At 37.5% G+C, this 19,473-nt stretch overlaps 1 protein-coding gene across 2 annotated transcripts in view; it reads right to left on the bottom strand.

Moving 5' to 3' along the window:
- Positions 1 to 19,473, bottom strand: part of KLHL13 (kelch like family member 13) — a gene marked incomplete at both ends in the record, with an annotated part of 394,445 nt that overhangs the window by 205,774 nt on the left and 169,198 nt on the right. The window contains one exon of one of the 2 annotated variants that reach the window (XM_080718604.1): positions 174 to 214. The exons of the other annotated variant lie outside the window; for it this stretch is intronic. Of the gene's footprint in view, positions 1 to 173; positions 215 to 19,473 lie in introns of those variants that run through there. 2 annotated transcript variants of the gene reach the window in all.

Genomic DNA, 19,473 nt, shown 5'->3' with positions numbered 1-19,473 from the left:
TGATCTGGCTATACTACTTCTCACTATTTATCCAAAAGAATTCAAATTCAAGCGAGAGTCAGGTGTGGTGGCACACACCTATAATCGCAGTAAGGGGAGGCTGAAAAAGGATGACAGGTGTAAGACCAGCCTCTGAAATTTAATGAGATTCACAACAATCTACTGAGATCTTGTTTCCTCCTCCTCCTCCTTCTCCTCCTCCTCCTCCTCCTCCTCCTCCTCTTCCTCTTCCTCCTTTTTCTTCCGGTGGTACTAGGGAGTGAACCTAGGGGCATGCTATCTCTAAATTATACCCTAGCTCTTTTATTTATTTATTTATTTGTTTGTTTGTTTGTTTGTTTTAAAACAAGGTCTTGCTAGGTTGCTGAAAATCTCACTAAATTGCTGAGTTTGTCCTTGAACCTGCAATTCTTCTACCTGGGCCTCCCAAGTACTGAGATTACAGATGTGTGCCACCATGCCCGACTGAGGTACTGTTTCAAAAAAAAAAGTGTTGGGGGTGTTAGTAAGAGATAGAATGCTCCTGGGAACAATCCTCAATACCAGCACAAAAAAAGAATTAAGGTCAGCATACTTAAAACAGCTGTATGTTTGTCACAGCATAATTCACAATAGCAAAGTTATATAATCAGCTGAGGTATACATCAACAAATGAATGGATAAAGAAAATGTGATATATATATATATATATATATATATATATATATATATATATATAGCAGTATTATTCAGCCATGAAGAAGAACAAATTTTCAGTTGCAGGAAAATGGATGGAATTGGAGACCAACATGTTAAGCAAAATAAGCCAGACTCAGAAAAAAAGTACCATGTGTTTTCTCTCATATGTGGAAGCTAGATGGTGATATGAGGATGTCATGAATGTAGAAGGAAGACCATAGTATAGAGATGGGACATAAGGAGAAGAGAAGAAAGGCTTATAAGGAGAAGTATTGAGGAGTGAAACTGACTCAATCCTGTTATGTGCATGTGTGAATATGCCACAATACAACTCAGTATTCAATATAATTAATATGTGCCCCAAATTTACAATTAAAAAAGTAAGAAGTCAAAATTATTCTCTTTCTAGCACCACCTCATGTGATGTGATCCTTGTATAAATTCTGTAAACTCAGGGCCCATATTCCACAATAGTATATAAAATGAAGTAAGATCAGAGAGACTCAGAAATTCAAGGGTGGCATATTTCCTCATATGTGGAAGTTAGAGAGAAAAATGGGGGGGGGAACCTCATGAAAATTAGGGGAGTAATCAGGGGAGGTATAAAGAGAAAGAAAGGCAAGGTTTGGGGAAAGAAACAGACCAAATAATGTTATATGCATATATGAATGTATCGCTGTGACTCCTATTATCATGTGCAATTACAATAAACCAATAAACATTTTAAAATATGCTCTATAAACAGAGTATTATCTTTATTAAATATGTAAGCTAAGGTTATAACAAGTGTGTGCACATGTATATATGTATGTGTGTGTGTGTGTGTGTGAGAGAGAGAGAGAGAGAGAGAGAGAGAGAGAGAGAGAGAGAGAGAGAGCGCACAATACTGGGAATTGAACCCACGGGCATTCTACTTCCAAGCAACACAACACTCCCAGCCTTTTTATTTTTTGTTTTTAAACATGGTTTCACCAAGCCGGGTGTGGTGGCACACGCTTGTAATCCCCGCGCTTGGGAGGCAGAGACAGGAGGATCGTGCAGGTTCGAAGCCAGCCTCGTGGGCTGGCTTAAGAGACCCTGTTTCCAAATAAAAATGTAAAAATAGGTCTGGGAGTGTAGTCCAGAGATAGAAGGGCTTCCAGGAACCCCAGTACCACCAAAAAACAAACAAACAAAAAAAAACATGGTTTCACCATGTTGTTAAAGGTCTTGCTTTGTTGCTGAGGCTGGCTTTGAATTTGTGATCCTCCTTTTCTCAGCCTCCAGAATACTGGGATTACAGGCATGCATCACTCCACCCAGCTCCAATCTACTTTTTCTACAAATATTTTTGCAGTGCTTGGGATCAAGTCAAAGGCCTCACAAATGCTAGGAAGTCACTCTACCACTGAACTATATCCCTGACCCTAAAAAACACTTTTGAACATTGTCTTTTCATTTTCAAATGATACTGATAATGAACACTATCTATAAATATAGGTAATACTGCTAATACATAATATATCTCATTAGTGTAATAAGCTATGCTTTTCAAGATCTTGGATGTAATCATCTTAATAACTGTCGAATATACAGTGCATATGTTAGTGGGTTTTTCACTTCAGGGCACTTGTGGCATTCTATAGTCATGATAGCCTCCCAGGGATCATCTCTGTCTCATTTGTCTGACTTTGGAACCAAAGGACATTATTTAGGAAAAGAGAAAATGTACTTTCAACCCAAAAGGATAGGTTATCCTTCCAACAGCTCATACTGCTCCGAATAACCCATATAGAGCTATGTACTCATTTATCAAAACTGCTACTGACTTTTATCATCTCTTAAGGAATTAGTGATTTTTCACTAGAGTAACTACAATGAAAGTTTAACCACCACAACTAAAGATCTATAGAAAAATATTCAAACAAAATTATTACAAATGCTTCAATATTTTCTTCTTTGGAGACTTGAAATTTGGAACAATTAGAGATATAACAGGAAAATTTGTAACTTCTTTAATTATCAGAATACCTAAAGTCTTAATTTTTAAAATATATTTTAACATACATCTTTCTGCATCTCCCTCTTCTTCAAAATGGACATGAAGCTTGATATGGAGGCACATGCCTCTAATCCTAGATACTCAGGAGACTGAGGCAAGAGTATTCCAAGTTCAAGGCCAGCACATGGCAACGTAGTGAGACTTTATTCCAAGTTAAAAATAAAGAGTTGGAGATTTAACTCACAAGTACAATGCACCAGGATTCATCTTTAGTACCACAACAAAAAGTGTTGGGGCCCACTCGGCAGGACCGAGGTGGCACCCAGGCTTGTTGCCAGCATGGACTCAAGATGGCGCCTGGGCTTGCAGCCAAGTCACGAGGCTCACGAGGCTGGCGGTGCCCTGAGCCTGCGCAGTGAGCCCTATCAGGTGCCTTACGGATGATTAGTGACGCAGCACCTCGTGCTACCACCTGCCCGCCCAGGAGGAGGTTAAAAAGCGCGCATGCCCTAGCGGGCGGAGCTAAGAGGGTTGGTGGAGTGATGGGAGAGAAGATGGAGAAGATCTACGGGAACTGTACAAGAACCTGGGGTAATAAAACTGCTTGAGGAAGATCGTGTAAGAGTCGTCACTGCGACCGACAAAAAAGAAAGATACTAACATTTTTAAAATTTACCTGAGTGTAGTGACACAAGCCTGTAATCCCAGTACTTGTGAAGCTGCGACAGGAGGATCACAGGTTCAAGACCAGTTTCAGCAACTTAGTGAGACTCACAGCAATTGATCAAGACCCTGTTTCAAAATAAAAAAAAATTATAGCCAGGTGTGGTGGTGGATGCTTATAATCCCAGCACTTAAGAGGCTGAGACAGGAGGATTGTGTAGGTTCGAAGCCAGCCTCAGCTACTTAGTGAGGCTCTCAGCAACTTAGTGTGACGCTGTTTCCAAATAAAATATAAAGTAGGTCTGAGAGTGTAACCTGGGGGTAGAAAGCCCTTGGGTTCCATCCCTAGTACCACAATAAATAAATAAATAAAAATTAAAAATTATTAAAAAAGGATTAGGGTGTAGCTAGGAGATTGAATACTCTTGATTTCAATCTAGCAACAACAAAACAAATTAAATTTTATTAAACGAAGCAGTTTTGTATTTAAATATATACAAGATTAACTATTAAAAACTGGCATTATCCTTGTGACTAAGTAGTAAGTTAAATGCTTACAATATACTTTCTTGTCTGCCAGAAAACTGTTATTGCAGACTCCTTTGAAGCTGAGGATGCAATATAAATGATTTCTAGCCATTCGAAATGTGAAATGTGCTACTTCTAGGTCTTACCCATAAAAACATCCCAAGCACACACCTTCATACCCTTCCAATCTACCTGCCTCAAGGCCCCCAAGGATGACAGACTCGTACAAAAAAGAAATGTAGATCATGAAACAGTATGTTAAGTAAAACTACTCTCCAACCAAGAGCATCCACATTGGACTATTAATGTGACTAATGACTTTTTTTGTATGTTTTGGTTTTAAGACATTAATATCTTTTTTGTTACTGAAGCTAGCATAATCTCAAACAATCAGCAAGGCAGTAAAGAAAAGTATTCTGAGCACATATTTTGGAAAAATAATGTTTTCAGACATGCCAAAAAGTTAATGACGCAGACCAACTGGAACAGAGGTTGTGGGTAGATAAGGGTTGGAAGAGAGGGTAGGAAAGGTAGCCAAAGTATGAATAGTCTTGAAGGTGAAGATGCAGAATGTATGCTTGCTCCTTAAACCATAGAGAGTCATTAGGGATTGTGAGCAGTAAATAAATATGTAGTTGTTTTCAAAAACTTAATATAAAATAGATATTAAGTTAAGCAGATCAGTATGGGTATTATTACTGAAATTAATACAGACCTTTACTATGCTTCTGGAAATGGTAAGTGGAAAAGAGGGAAAGATCTAAAGTCTGTCATGAGATCTGAAACATTTTATTTCACTCATTTATGTATCTTTTCCAAGAGGATTATAAATACTTTTTAGAAAAGTAAAATATCCGATTTAATTTGTGTAGTATTTCCTATGTTTAGTATAATCTCTGAACATGGTAGGAGGCTTTTAAATGTTGGCTTAAGGGAAAACTGAATGATGTGTATGTGTACGTCTCTACCATCTTGTACTCCATTAAGATGTATGACTATAATGCACCAATAAGAATTAAAAAAGAAAAAAGAAAACTGTTACTCCTACTAAACTGTCTATTCAACATTGAAAAGATATATATTCAAAAAATAGTATTATGAGTGGGGTTAATCCAATATAAACAAAACAGACACAGTAATTTCCCCTCATATTTCTGCTTCATATATGAATGGCAAAGCTCCTAAAGTATGGCTAAAGTGTTCAGCTATTTCAGTCACTAATCTGTTACAAGAATTTATAATAAGAATATCTATATATAAGCAGGGCAGGGTGGCACACATCTGCAATCCTAGTATTTGGGAGTCTGAGATAGGAGGACATTAGGCTCAAGGCCAACCTCAGCAAATTAGCAAGACCCTCAGGAGCTTAGCAAGAGCCTGTTTCAAAATTTAAAATGGCTGGAAGTATAGCTCAGAGACAGAATGCCCCTAGGACCAAAAGGCAAAAATATATCTAGTATGTAGTATTGACTACTTTAGCCCTTTTTTGTGGGATACTTGGGATTGAACCCAAAGGCACTCAACTGAGCTACACCACCAACACTTTTTAATTTTTTTTGTGGGTCTGTGGATGGAACCCACGGGCATGTTACCTCCAAGTTATACCCCCTTGCCCTATGTTTTATTCTTTATTTTGAAATAGGGTCTCACTAAGTTGCAGAGGGCCTCGCTAAGTAGCTGAAGCTTTCCATGAACCGCGATCCTCCAGTCTCAGCCTCCCAAATGTTGAGATGACAAGCATGCACCACCACACCCAGCCCTTTTTTATTTTTATTTTTATTTTTATTTTTGAAACGGGTCTCACTAAGTTAGTTAGACTGGCCTTGAACTTGCAAGCATCCTATCTCAGCCATCCATGTACTGGATGCACATGTCACCATACTGCCTTTGAGCTAAGCACTTTATAAGCATTATTTCACTTAATACTTTAACCAATAATCTAAGACAATTCACAGGACAAAAATCAAGTCTCAGAGAGATGAATCAAGTTTCCCAATATCATAGTTACTACAAAAAATCAGAGTTAAAGTTTTAACCAAAGCCTGCAATTCCAGGACCCAAGACCTTAGTCATCAAACTCCACTATCTTACCACTAAGGAACATCCAATAATGGACGAGAAAAGTTTGTGGAAATGAAGTATTCTTTACACATATATAGCTATTTTTAAAAATGGGACCCAGAAGCAAAACTCTAAACTATCTGTCATCTTTTACTGAAAAGACTTTAAAAACACTTTGCCCAAATATTGTCAAGTCCTTTTCTAATTTCCAATTTTTATTCCCATGTCTTTATCATCTCTGAACAGTAACACAACACAACCCTGCACACTGTTTCTGCATGGGACAACAATGGAACAGAGAAAGCAGTAATGAAAATCCATTGAAACATTTAGTGTTTGAGTTAACCCATTTACTTTCACTCCCTGTCTTCACTTGCCTTTTTTAATCTTTCTCATCTGGAGCAAATTAAACCATTGTTTTGTAATAGGCACTGCTGACCAATTTGCAAAACCATCTCAAACTGTGGAAAACTTTTATAAAGCTCAAAGCAAACCCTGAAAACTTCCTTTCTAATGAATATTTCAGTGACCAGCAATTAACACTTTGTATACTGAATGTGTTATAAACAAAAGCAGCTTTCAAATTAGCAAAGATGACCTCCTATCAGCAGATAGGAAAGTTTGTATAGAATAGGGCAAGCTGTAATCCCCATCAAGCATACTGGTTTTAGTTCATGGTCACTGTGTTCTAACAATCTCTCTTCTGAAGATAGCAGTTCCTTGGCAGGTCCTTCGCTACCAGTCTGAGCTATTCCTTACCAGCATAAGAATTCAGTATGTTTTAATTCAGATTGTGTGGACTCTTGACCTAAAGGAAATAGAGCAACACAGAGTAGAACATTATATCCATTACCTTTTCCACAGGTTATCATGAGAATTTTTGTGTGTGTGTCGTACTGGGGTTCCTGGAAGCTCTTCTACCTCCAGGCTACACTCCCAGACCCAGTTTATGCTTTTTTTAAATTTTTGGAAACAGGGTCTTTAAGCCAGCACGGCTGGCTTCAAACCTGTGTGATCCTCCTGTCTCTGCCTCACAAGCACGGGGATTACAAGCGTGCGCTACCACGCCCGGCTTATCATAAGAATTTAAGGCCGTGAAAATATATAAGTATTTCACTAAAACAAGAGATTTCAGCCATACAGCACAGGCTCAGTGCCTTTTGAAGGGTCACACCAGGATTGCCACAACTGCCCTTACAGCTGAGAATTTATTTGAAGTATTGGGTTTTACCTCAAATTTTCAGGTGCATATTACACTCTTAAATAAATCTGAGTTTATTTAAATATATTTTAAATTAACTAGCAGTTCATGGTCTCCTAAATCTTTATGTAAAATAGATGCTTCAAAAAATACAAGCAGCTTTATTTTCTGTCTTCTGGGGCACATACTATCATGTGTTACCATTCTGTTCACTCAGTACATGTCCTCCAGTCTGAGGGAGAACAAAGTAGTGGAAAGAGCACTGAACAGATATTATATTTATTAAGATTAGTTTGATGCCTAGAATATAAAAAGACATTTCATAGCAAGGCTCTCAGCTACTTAGTGAGATCCTGTTTCAGAGTAAAAAGTAAAATAGAGCTGGGGATGTATCTCAGAGGTAGAATTCCCATGGGTTCAAACTGCAGTACCAAACAAAATAAAATAAAAAGTCATTTCATATATATTTCTTGAATGAATTGGCAGAATTATTTCAACACTTAGTTTTCAACTATAAGAAAATTCTAGTAAAGAAAATCCTTTAAGGCATAAAATTACTGGCAGAATCATGAAAATAAGAGGACAAATAAAATGTACCAATTGTGATTTAAAAATATTGATACAGCCGGGCGTGGTGGCGCACGCTTGTAATCCCCGCGCTTGGGAGGCAGAGACAGGAGGATCGCGCAGGTTCGAAGCCAGCTGCGCGCACTGGCTTAAGAGACCCTGTTTCCAAATAAAAATGTAAAAATTAGGTCTGGGAGTGTAGCCCAGAGGTAGCAGGGCTTCCAGGAACCCCAGTACCACCAAAAAAATAAAAAATAAAAAAATAAAAATATTGATACTGAAGATAAACAGAAACTATATATTTTCAGTGTACTTGGGAAGAAAAACCTTTAAAATGTTATATAATATTGAGGCGGTTAGAATAAATTCATATAGTTGACACTAACAAAAGTTTTTAATTGACTCGAGTCTGCATGTTTTTAGTATTAACTATTTTAAGTTTAGAGAAGAAAATGGAGGATTATAACATACACCCATGACCCAGGTAAAAATGGATAGTTCTACTCTAGGCCAGGAAGCATGTGATTTGTTTAATACCTTTCTACTTTTAATACAGGTTAGTATAAACACTAGGAGTTTAATAAATATTCAGCAATGGCAAATGATACGTGTCTGAGAGTAAATAAGTTAACTGTAGTCCAACCCCCAAAAGGACTCTCAGATCCTAAAGAACCATGTCTACAAAAGTATGTATCCCACTATGATGTATGAATACAGTGCACCAATTAAAAATAAAAAAAAATTTCAAAAGAATATAAACAACAACAACAACAAAAAAAGAAAATGTATTGGTAGACTATGATGATTTATAATCGGTATATTGGTAAATGTTACTGAACATTATTTTCATATTAAATAGATGGTTATTTGGTCATTTTGTATTAAGACTCAATATTATAGACTGTTTTTCACAAACTCTGTTAAATAGTGGGACAATATATTTTTAGTTCCAAGTTAAGTCATATATGTTCTTGATACTCAGAAAAATAAAAAAGTGGCTTTGTCTCTTTAAAAAAATAAATAAATAAATAAATAAATTGGACAAAAAGAACCATGTTTTTTTAAATAACAAAAAAAATAAATACTCTCAATTCTTAATGGTACTAGAAAGAGTACTAACCCAAACCTTGGCTTGTTTCTATCATGTGACCCTCCTATATCTGTTTCCCTCTGATATGAGGACCATACAGCCAGCCCTCTACTTTCAGAGTCATTGTGTGAATATATCAGCATGTATTTACATGGAAACAATTTACATGGTAACCCTTATTGAGAAAGATAAAGTCATTTATTTACCTCCCTAATCTCTACCACCCACAGCAACAGCTTATGATGTGCAAGGCCCTGATTTAAGCCTTTTACTGTGAGGTTTACAATCTCCTATCTGAAAACCTTGGTGCCAGATGTGATCTAAATGTAGAAATATCCAGACAACTTATAAAGGCAATAGTGTGAAATACTGTTTATAATGTAATGCCCCATGTAGGGTCTGTGACTCAATTTCACAAAAATAATACAAATCCTACAGCAAAAGCAAAGATTAACATTAAGTATAATAGAAACTATAAATAAAGACTACAAATACAAAATCAAGCCAGGTTTTACCATCACTTGAATTTTGGCACCTAAATTACCAAATTAATTTTTTATTGGTTTTCAGAGCTTTTGAGATTAAAAACTGCAAAACAATTAATGGGCCTAGCAAACTTGTTTAATGCTTACATGTAGCGTAAGAGATTAGTTCAAAGGTCCCTATTTTACAAATGAGGTGACTGATCTACAGAGAGGCTAAGTCTCCTAGTCAGAATTGGAATCCCAGCAGCCAAGCTCCAGAGCTTGTGCTCTTAAAAACTATGCTATATAATCTCTCTCAGAAACTTCTTTAGAATACCAGTGGGACATATAAAAGACAAAAGAGTATTAACTGACATAGGTATCCAACATTAACTGGAGAAATATCACAAAGCAGTCTGTATTTGTATTTAACAACTAGAGAGTGCATACCATGTGTTAGATGTTCACGATATACAGATGGGCAAACCAGTCAAAGTTCAAGTCACTTTCATGGGGCCAGAGGCCATTACATAGATGAGCACATACCAAATAAGCATAATTATGACACAACAGAGCAAGTGGGTGGTTGCTATCAGCTTCATAGGATGTAGAGGTCATGCCCAGTGGCACACAGTATAATAGGGTCCAATATTTAAACTGCTGCTTGACAAGTATTGGGATTTAAAATGACAGAAAGGGAAAAGGAGGGCTTTTCAAATGGACAGCATGGTTTCCATTCAAGAATCACCTACTGTGAGCCAAGTATGGTACTGCAATCCCAGTACTTGGGAGCCTAAGAAAGGAGGATCACAGATCCTAGGCCAGCCTTATAAATTTAGCAAGACCTTATTTCAAAATAAAAACTAGAATAGAGCTGGGGTATAGCTTGGAGATAGAACACCCCTAAATTCAATTAAAAGTCCCTACAAAATATATAATCATCTATTTTGTACCCACTCTATGCCAGGAATAATGCCAAACACAAAAGTTCAAAACTGGGGAAAATCAGTTAAAACAAACAGGAATTTGTATTAGAATACTAAAGATATGTAAGGAAGTAGGCTTGGGTCAAATCATGGAGGAGTTGTGAATTCTTAGTTAGGGAGGTGGAACTTGAGCCTTTAGGAGCTGCTAAATAAAATTTATTCTGTAGGTCCCACACACACACTGAAAATATTGATATTTATCACTATGCAATGTCAATAACCATCTGCATTCCTTTTTGAGACCAACCATACCTCAAAGCTCAACTGCTTTCAAGTTAAAGCTCAGGGCAATAAAATTCACTTATTCTTCAAGCAACAAGAAGACACTAATCTGTCAAGGAATAAAGGTATGGCGATTTGAAAATGTTGGAGAGACAACAGTTAAAGGACAATGGCAAACCTCTCTTAAAACACCAAAAGGCCATAACTAAAATCTTAGTTATTATTCCTTTACACACAAATGAAATGTCCAGTCTTCTAAAAGAGACATATTTCTATGAAAATAAAACATCATTCTTTGACAAAAATTAAGTGTAACAATGATCTTATTTTCAATAAAGTTGGTGAAAACTTATCTTGCAGCTCAGGTGACAATGGGACAATGAAAAGTGGACTGATTTTTTAACATATTCACCCCAGAGTTCTCCAATTCTCTTATCTAAGCAGAGTAGAGGAACTAGATCACATATAAGCATGATTATCAAAGAGTTTTTCATCCACAGGTATTAACATAAATCACTGAGAAGCTAGGCATTCTGTTTATACTCTGCAAAACATTTTAGGTTCCACTGGCTGCTTTTCTTTTTTTTTTTTTTTTTGGATTTTTTTTTTTTTAAATTTATTTTTTTTTTATTTTATTGGTGCACTGTATTCATACATCATAGTGGGATACAAACTTTTGTAGACATACATGCACACATCGCCCAGTCAGCCCCCACCCGATCCCCACCCCATTCCCTCCCCATCCCTCCTTCCCATGCTTGGCTTAGTGGTTGACATCGAGTATTATAGCAATTTATCCAAAATTAAAAATGATAATCTCACATAACAGTTTCATTTGTCTGATGCCAAGCTTTTGATGATTTAAAGATAACATTTCAATATTTCTTTTTGCTTTCTTTCTTACCAGAGAATATTTTTTTCTGTTTTTTTGGTGAAACTATCATATATTTATATATTCATTTTTCAGAAAAAAATCTATCCTAATATGGAATATGAATTCTAGATACCCAAAACGATCTTGAAAAAGAACAAAGCTAGCAGATATATATTTTCTGATTTCAAACCATATAAAGCTACAATAATTGAAACAGTGTAGTACTGTTCTAAAGGCAGATATATAAACCATTGGAGTTAAATACAAGCCTAGAGCTAAATTCTTCCCTATATTGTCAAGTTATTTTTGACAAGGTTTCCACGAACATTTGGTGGTGGAAATAATAATCTTTTAACTAAATATTGTTGAAAAATAATAATTACATGGAAAAGAATAAAATTGGACCCTTACCTAATCCCATATACAAGTATTAACTCAAAATAGATAAAAGACCTAAATATAAATCTTAAGACTATAAACTTTTAGGAGAAAATCTGGGTCATAAAACCTCACAACATTGAAATTGGCAGTGATTTCTTGGATATGATTTCAATGGCACAGGAAACAGAAGAATATACAAACTCCCTAAAAAATAAAAAAAAATATTGTATATCCAAAGACAATGTAAACAGAGTTAAAAGTTACTAATAGAATTGGATAAAATATTTCCAAATGCTATATCTGAAGGTATATTAATATTCTAACTAGAAATCCTAAAAATTAACAACAATAAAGGCAAACAATACAATTTAGAGATAGGTCAAAGACTAACATAAATAATGAATCTCCACAGATAACCAATCTTAGTTGTCTGTTGGATGGAAAATCTTGTTTCTCTGGTTCTGGTGAGTGTTACCTATTTCTTCTTTGTAGTTAATCTCTTTGAGTATTTTCTCTAGCGCTGGTTTTGAAGACATAAATTCCTTCAGTTTCTGTTTTTCATGGAAGCTTCTTATTTCTCCATCTAATTTGATAGAAAGTTTTGCTGGATAGGAAATTTTTGGCTGGAAGTTGTTTTCTTTCAGAGTTTGGAATATGTTACTCCAAGCCCTTCTGGCTCTCATGACTTGGTTTGGGAAGTCTGGAGTGATTCTAATTGGTTTGCCTCTGAATGTCACTTGGCCCTTTGTTTTTGTTGCCTTTAAGATTCTCTGCTTGGCTTCCACATTGGTCATTTTGACAATTATGTGGCGTGGGGATCCTCTTCTCCGATCCTGTCTAAAGGGAGTTCTATAAGTTTCCTGGACCTGTGTATCAACCTCTTGCTTTACGTTTGGAAAATTTTCTGCTATTACTTCCTTGAAGAGATTGTTGATCCCTTTGGTATCACTTTCTTTTCCCTCCTCTATTCCAATTATTCTTAGGTTAGCTCTCTTAAGATGGGCCCATATTTCTTCAATGTCAGATTCCTGCTGTCGGATATTTTTTCCGAGATTAGAAACCATGCGTTCATTTTTGGATTGCTCATCTTCTAAGAGCGAGATTCTGTTCTCCATGTGGTCTAATCGGTTGTTTGTGCTTTGAATTGAGGCCTTTACTTCATTAATTGCATCCTTTATCTCTTTTTGGCTCTCTCTGAGTTCTTTTCGAAGCACCTCTATTATTTCTACAGTTATTTTCCTGATTTGATCTTCTAGAAATCTCTGATTTTCTGTTTTATCAGGTTCTGATGTTGTGGGGTTGTGGGCGGCATTCATTGCTCCAGTATTATTCCTCTTTCCCATGATTTCGGATGTTTGTGCCTTCTCTGGGTTCTTCCCTTGGGTCACTATAACTTCACTTAAGGTGTTCTGGATCTCGAGTCAGTAGTATCTCAGACCTCACTACTCCTTTACTGGGTTTTATCACAGAGTCTCTGACCCAGGGAGTCAATAGAGGCTGCTTTAAACTATGGGGGGTGCCAGGTTGCACGTTCTCCTATGGTGTGGTATCTCTGCCACCACCACTCCCTCACTGGGTACAGTGAGTACCTCAGTGAGGTACAGTACTGGGATTTCTCCTCTGTGGCCCACAATTTGACTCACTGTTCTTGAGTACGCAGATGTAGCTGTGCTGGATTCGGCGAATTCACTGCTGCTGCCGCCGCCGGTGGCAATATGGCGCCGCGGCCACGCCCTCGGCCATGAGGCTGGCATATTTTTTCTTCTCTGGTTTTTATTTCCACTCTGAATCCCTGCAGCGTGTGCTGAGCTCAGCCACTGGGAGCTTTAAATGCTCTCTGCGCCGAAAGATCCCGCCTGGCTGTTCCGCAGCGGCTCACCTCGGCTTGCTGTAGCCGTCCGATGAGTTCGCCGCTGCCGCCGGCAGTATGGCGCTGCTGCCGCGTCCTCGGGCGCGTGTGTCTCCTCTGTGGCCCTGAGCTCTGTTCTCAGTCAGCTTTCTCTCTGGAGCCTGGTGGTTTTTTTGTTTTTCTGGTGATGGTGTTTTCTGGCTATGAAAGGCGCTGGTTTTGTGGTAATGGAAATTGGTTGTTAGCAGGGCTCTTAAGCCCCGCTTTTCTCAGTCGCCATCTTCCCGGAAGTTCAACACTGGCTGCTTTTCTGAGCCAATAAACTTCCACAGAAATTACTCTTCAATGGCTCCCATTGTTATAAGTACCAAACTCAAATTTTTTCTCAGGACCTACAATTTTTTTTTTTTTTTTGGTGGTACTGGGGTTCCTGGAAGCCCTTCTACCTCCGGGCTACACGCCCAGACCTATTTTTACATTTTTATTTGGAAACAGGGTCTCCTAAGCCAGCGCGCGCGGCTGGCTTCGAACCTGCGTGATCCTCCTGTCTCTGCCTCCCAAGCGCAGGGATTACAAGCATGCACCACCACGCCCGGCAGGACCTACAATTTCTTTTTTTTTTATTTTATTTTATTGGTGCACTGTATTCATATATCATAGTGGGATACAAACTTTTGTAGACATACATGCACACATTGCCCAGTCAGCCCCCACCCGATCCCCACCCTATTCCCTCCCCATCCCTCCTTCCCATGCTTGGCTTAGTGGTTGACATCGAGTATTATAGCAATTTATCCAAAATTAAAAATGTTAATCTCACATAACAGTTTCATTTGTCTGATACCAAGCTTTTGATGACTTAAAGATAACATTTCAATATTTCTTTTTGCTTTCTTCCTTACCAGAGCATATTTTTTTCTGTTTTTTTTTAGGTGAAACTATCATATATTCATATATTTATTTTTCAAAAAAAAATCTATCCTAATATGGAATATGAATTCTAGATACCCAAAACGATCTTGAAAAAGAACAAATCTAGAAGATATATATTTTCTGATTTCAAACCATATAAAGCTACAATAATTGAAACAGTGTAAGACTGTTCTAAAGGCAGATATATAAACCATTGGAGTTAAATAAAAGCCTAGAGCTAAATTCCTCCCTATATTGTCAAGTTATTTTTGACAAGGTTTCCATGAACATTTGGTGGTGGAAATAATAATCTTTTAACTAAATATTGTTGAAAAATAATAATTACATGGAAAAGAATAAAATTGGACCCTTACCTAATCCCACATACAAGTATTAACTCAAAATAGATAAAAGACCTAAATATAAATCTTAAGACTATAACCTTTTAGAAGAAAATCTGGGTCATAAAACCTCGCAACATTGAAATTGGCAGTGATTTCTTGGTTATGATTTCAATGGCACAAGCAACAGAAGAATATACAAACTCCCTAAAAAATAAAAAAAATATTGTATATCCAAAGACAATGTAAACAGAGTTAAAAGTTACTAATAGAATGGGATAAAATATTTCCAAATGCTATATCTGAAGGTATATTAATATTCCAACTAGAAATCCTAAAAATTAACAACAATAAAGGCAAACAATACAATTTAGAGATAGGTCAAAGACTAACATAAATAATGAATCTCCACAGATAACCAATCTTAGTTGTCTGTTGAATGGAAAATCTTGTTTCTCTGGTTCTGGTGAGTGTTACCTATTTCTTCTTTGTAGTTAATCTCTTTGAGTATTTTCTGTAGTGCTGGTTTTGAAGACATAAATTCCTTCAGTTTCTGTTTGTCATGGAAGCTTCTTATTTCTCCATCTAATTTGATAGAAAGTTTTGCTGGATAGGAAATTTTTGGCTGGAAGTTGTTTTCTTTCAGAGTTTGGAATATGTTACTCCAAGCCCTTCTGGCTCTCATGACTTGGTTTGGGAAGTCTGGAGTGATTCTAATTGGTTTGCCTCTGAATGTCACTTGGCCCTTTGTTTTTGTTGCCTTTAAGATTCTCTGCTTGGCTTCCACATTGGTCATTTTGACAATTATGTGGCGTGGGGATCCTCTTCTCTGATCCTGTCTAAAGGGAGTTCTATAAGTTTCCTGGATCTGTGTATCAACCTCTTGCTCTATATTTGGAAATTTTTCTGCTATTACTTCCTTGAAGAGATTGTTGATCCTTTTGGTTTCACTTTCTTTTCCCTCCTCTATTCCAATTATTCTTAGGTTAGCTCTCTTAAGATGGGCCCATATTTCTTCAATGTCAGATTCCTGCTGTTGGATTTTTTTTCTAGATTAGAAACTATGCGTTCATTTTTGGATTGCTCATCTTCTAAGAGCGAGATTCTGTTCTCCATGTGGTCTAATCGGTTGTTTGTGCTTTGAATTGAGGCCTTTACTTCATTAATTGCATCCTTTATCTCTTTTTGGCTCTCTCTGAGTTCTTTTCGAAGCACCTCTATTATTTCTACAGTTATTTTCCTGATTTGATCTTCTAGAAATCTCTGATTTTCTGTTTTATCGGGTTCTGATGTTGTGGGGCTGTGAGCATTCATTACTCCAGTGTTATTCCTCTTTCCCATGATTTCGGAGGTTTGTGCCTTCTCTGGGTTCTTCCCTTGGGTCACTATGGCTTCACTTAAGGTGCTCTGGATCTCGAGTCTGTAGTATCTCTGACCCCACTACTCCTTTACTGGGTTGTATCACAGAGTCTCTGACCCAGGGAGTCGATAGAGGCTGCTTTAAACTATGGGGGGTGCCAGGTAGGTTGCACGTTCTCCTATGGTGTGATATCTCTGCCACCACCACTCCCTCACTGGGTCAAGTCCCAGGAGGTACAGTACTGGGATTTCTCCTCTGTGGCCCGCAATTTGACTCACTGTTCTTGAGTACGCAGATGTAGCTGTACTGGACTCAGTGAATTCACTGCTGCTGCCGCCGCCGGTGGCAATATGGCGCCTCTGCCACGCCCTCGGCCGTGAGGCTGGCGTATTTTTTCTTCTCTGGTTTTGATTTCCACTCTGAATCCCTGCAGCGTGGGCTGAGCTCGGCCACTGGGAGCTTTAAATGCTCTCTGCGCTGAAAGATCCCGCCTGGCTCTTCCGCAGCGGCTCACCTCAGCTTGCTGTAGCCGTCCGTTGAGTTCACCGCTGCCGCCGGCAGTATGGCACTGCTGCCACGTCCTCGGGCGCGTGTGTCTCCTCTGTGGCCCTGAGCTCTGTTCTCAGTCCGCTTTCTCTCTGGAGCCTGGTGATTTTTTTGTTTCTCTGCTGATGGTGTTTTCTGGCTATGAAAGGCGCTGGTTTTGTGGTAATGGAGATTGTTTGTTAGCGGGGCTCTTAAGCCCCACTTTTCTCGGTCGCCATCTTCCCGGAAGTCAGGACCTACAATTTCTACTCATCTTATCTGACTTGCTCCACACTCTCGGATACCTTCCTTAACCACTACTCCACCCACTTGCCAAGATTGGTCCATACTTGCTTTCTTTCTGTTCTCAAACTCCAAATATATTCTCCTACCTTAATATCTTGGCTCTAAATCTTCTGTCTGCAAGAAATGTCTTCTGAGAACTATTCTCCCATATCATGACAAGGAAGCCTTATTCACTCCTCTTTTTCAGATCTCTACTCAAAACTCACCTTTTCAGAGAGGCTGTATTTGTCAGGCTTCTCCAAAGAAACAGAACCAATATAATATGAACACAGATATATGAGGGGAAACTTCCTGGGGGAATTGACTTACACAATTACAGCAGTGTAAAAGTCCCACAACAGACTGCCTGTAAAGTGAAGACCCTAGGATTTTGGTAGTGTGGCTCAGTCCAAGTCTGAAATGATGCAGTTCTCAGTTTGAGGGAGGCTGAAAGCCCATGAACCAGAGGGGCCACTGGTGTAAATCCTACAACCAAAGGCCAATGAGCCTGTAGTTCTGGTGTCCAAAGCAGCAGAGTCTTTCCTGGCTCTGGGAGAGAGATCAATTCATATTCTGTATTTGTTCCCTCCAGCCAACTGAACCCCCACCTAGTCCACTCAGACTCACATTAATCTATGGACACACCTTAACAGGCACACCCAAAGTAATATTTTACCAGGTTTCTAGGTATTCCTTAATCCACACCTAAAATTAACCACCATGGAGAACTTACCCGAACACCCTTGCTAAAGTAGGCCCTTCCTGGTTCTCTGTGTTTCCTACTTATTTTCTTCCTTGTTTTTACTATATCAGGTCTTCTCTATTTGTTTGCTTGTTGTTCATAGTCTCTTCTAGAATATAAGTACTCTAACAGATGATACTCTACTAGAGCAAGGATCATAACTAATACATTTAACACTGTGGCTAATATAAGGCCTTAGTACACAGAAGGCATGCAACAAGTATTATAACAAGAATTACTGAATGGACAGAAAATACTTAAAACCTTATTGGTATGACTATCCCTAATTTGGAAAAGTCATTTTTAAAAAAATTGAAATGTTTTCTCTATGTGTGTTCATTTCACAAATCTACATTCTCTAAAATCTGATGGTTCCTGCCAAACTGTTGCATTATTTCATAGCAATAAAAAAGTAGAGTTCGACTGACATATTTAAGAAACAAAAATACTGAGGTTTTAATAGTATATTAAACACCAAAAATCAAATGATTTGAAAATTGGGCAGGCCCATTTCAGTATTACAAGTTAAACTGTATGAAGAATGTATTCTAAAATGTAAAAAGTGAGAAAAATATTCCTACAGCAAACTGGAGTTACATTTACTAGCACAAGAAATATCCATTCTGATAACCTCTAGGTATATGGGGAGAGCTATCAAATACATATTGAGGATTGAAAGCAAAATGTATGGCTACTTCCTTTCAGGCAAACAAAAACAGTTTCACCATATAGTCACATCAGTAAAAATCTTAGCTTAGAATTAGTATCAACAATAGTTAAAATAGAAGTTAGTAACAAAATAATATGCTCTTTTCCTTGAAATAGTTGCAATTTGGTATGTCTTTTGAGAATGGATTGCCAAAAAAAAAAATTAAACTTAGAATGATGGGCCAATTAGGATAAGCATCTTTTCTGTATTGCATTCCATCTTTAATGAAAATAAAGTGACCTCAAGAATTTGCCAAATGGATTGAGGAAACAACATATCTGCAAGTTAGCAAACTAAATTGATAATAGTCATTACTTCTCTGGTGAAAATTTTCTTCAGAACATCAACTAAACCATATAGAATCACACCACACAAAATGGGCCTATAAAAATGACAGATTAAAAACCTTAGGAAATTGAAACTCTAATTCATTTATTTAAGAAATACATCATTTGATGTTGTAGCTGAAATTACTCTCATTGTCTCACTGCCAAAAGAAGTGCCAGAACAGTGTAACTTAGCCATTATATTCCTTCACAATTTGGTTTCTTCCAAGATTTCTGCCTATTAGTACACACTGTGTCAACTGCAACACCTGGTTACACAAATCTATTACTGCTAGATTTGTTTGCAAACAATCTATTACTGTTAAATCTAAGGATATTAATAAGAACTTGGAGTTAAGAGAACGTATATTTTTAGATGTAAAATGATGTCATAGCTGCTTAATTCCTTTTTCTCAGTTTTCAAATTTAAGCACTAGATATAGCCTACTTCCAAGTCCACAACTGTGTACATCAGCCATGTGCTGGTTCACTGGTGTTTGCATCCACTTTTGGCTTCTCCATTTAAATTCTTTTTGAGGTATCAGGGATGAAACCCAGGGGTATTGTAACTCTGAGCTAAACCGCCAGCCCTATTTTTAGTATTTATTTATTTGATTATTTATTTATTTATTTATTTATTTATTTATTTATTGCAGTACTGGAGATGGAACCCAGGGGCATTGTACCACCAAGCTATGCCCTCCCAGCGCTATTTATTAATCTTTTTT

Source organism: Muscardinus avellanarius (assembly GCF_963383645.1).
Source record: "Muscardinus avellanarius genome assembly, chromosome: X".
NCBI classification, from domain to species: domain Eukaryota; kingdom Metazoa; phylum Chordata; class Mammalia; order Rodentia; family Gliridae; genus Muscardinus; species Muscardinus avellanarius.
This window is presented reverse-complemented; position numbering and strand designations above follow the sequence as displayed.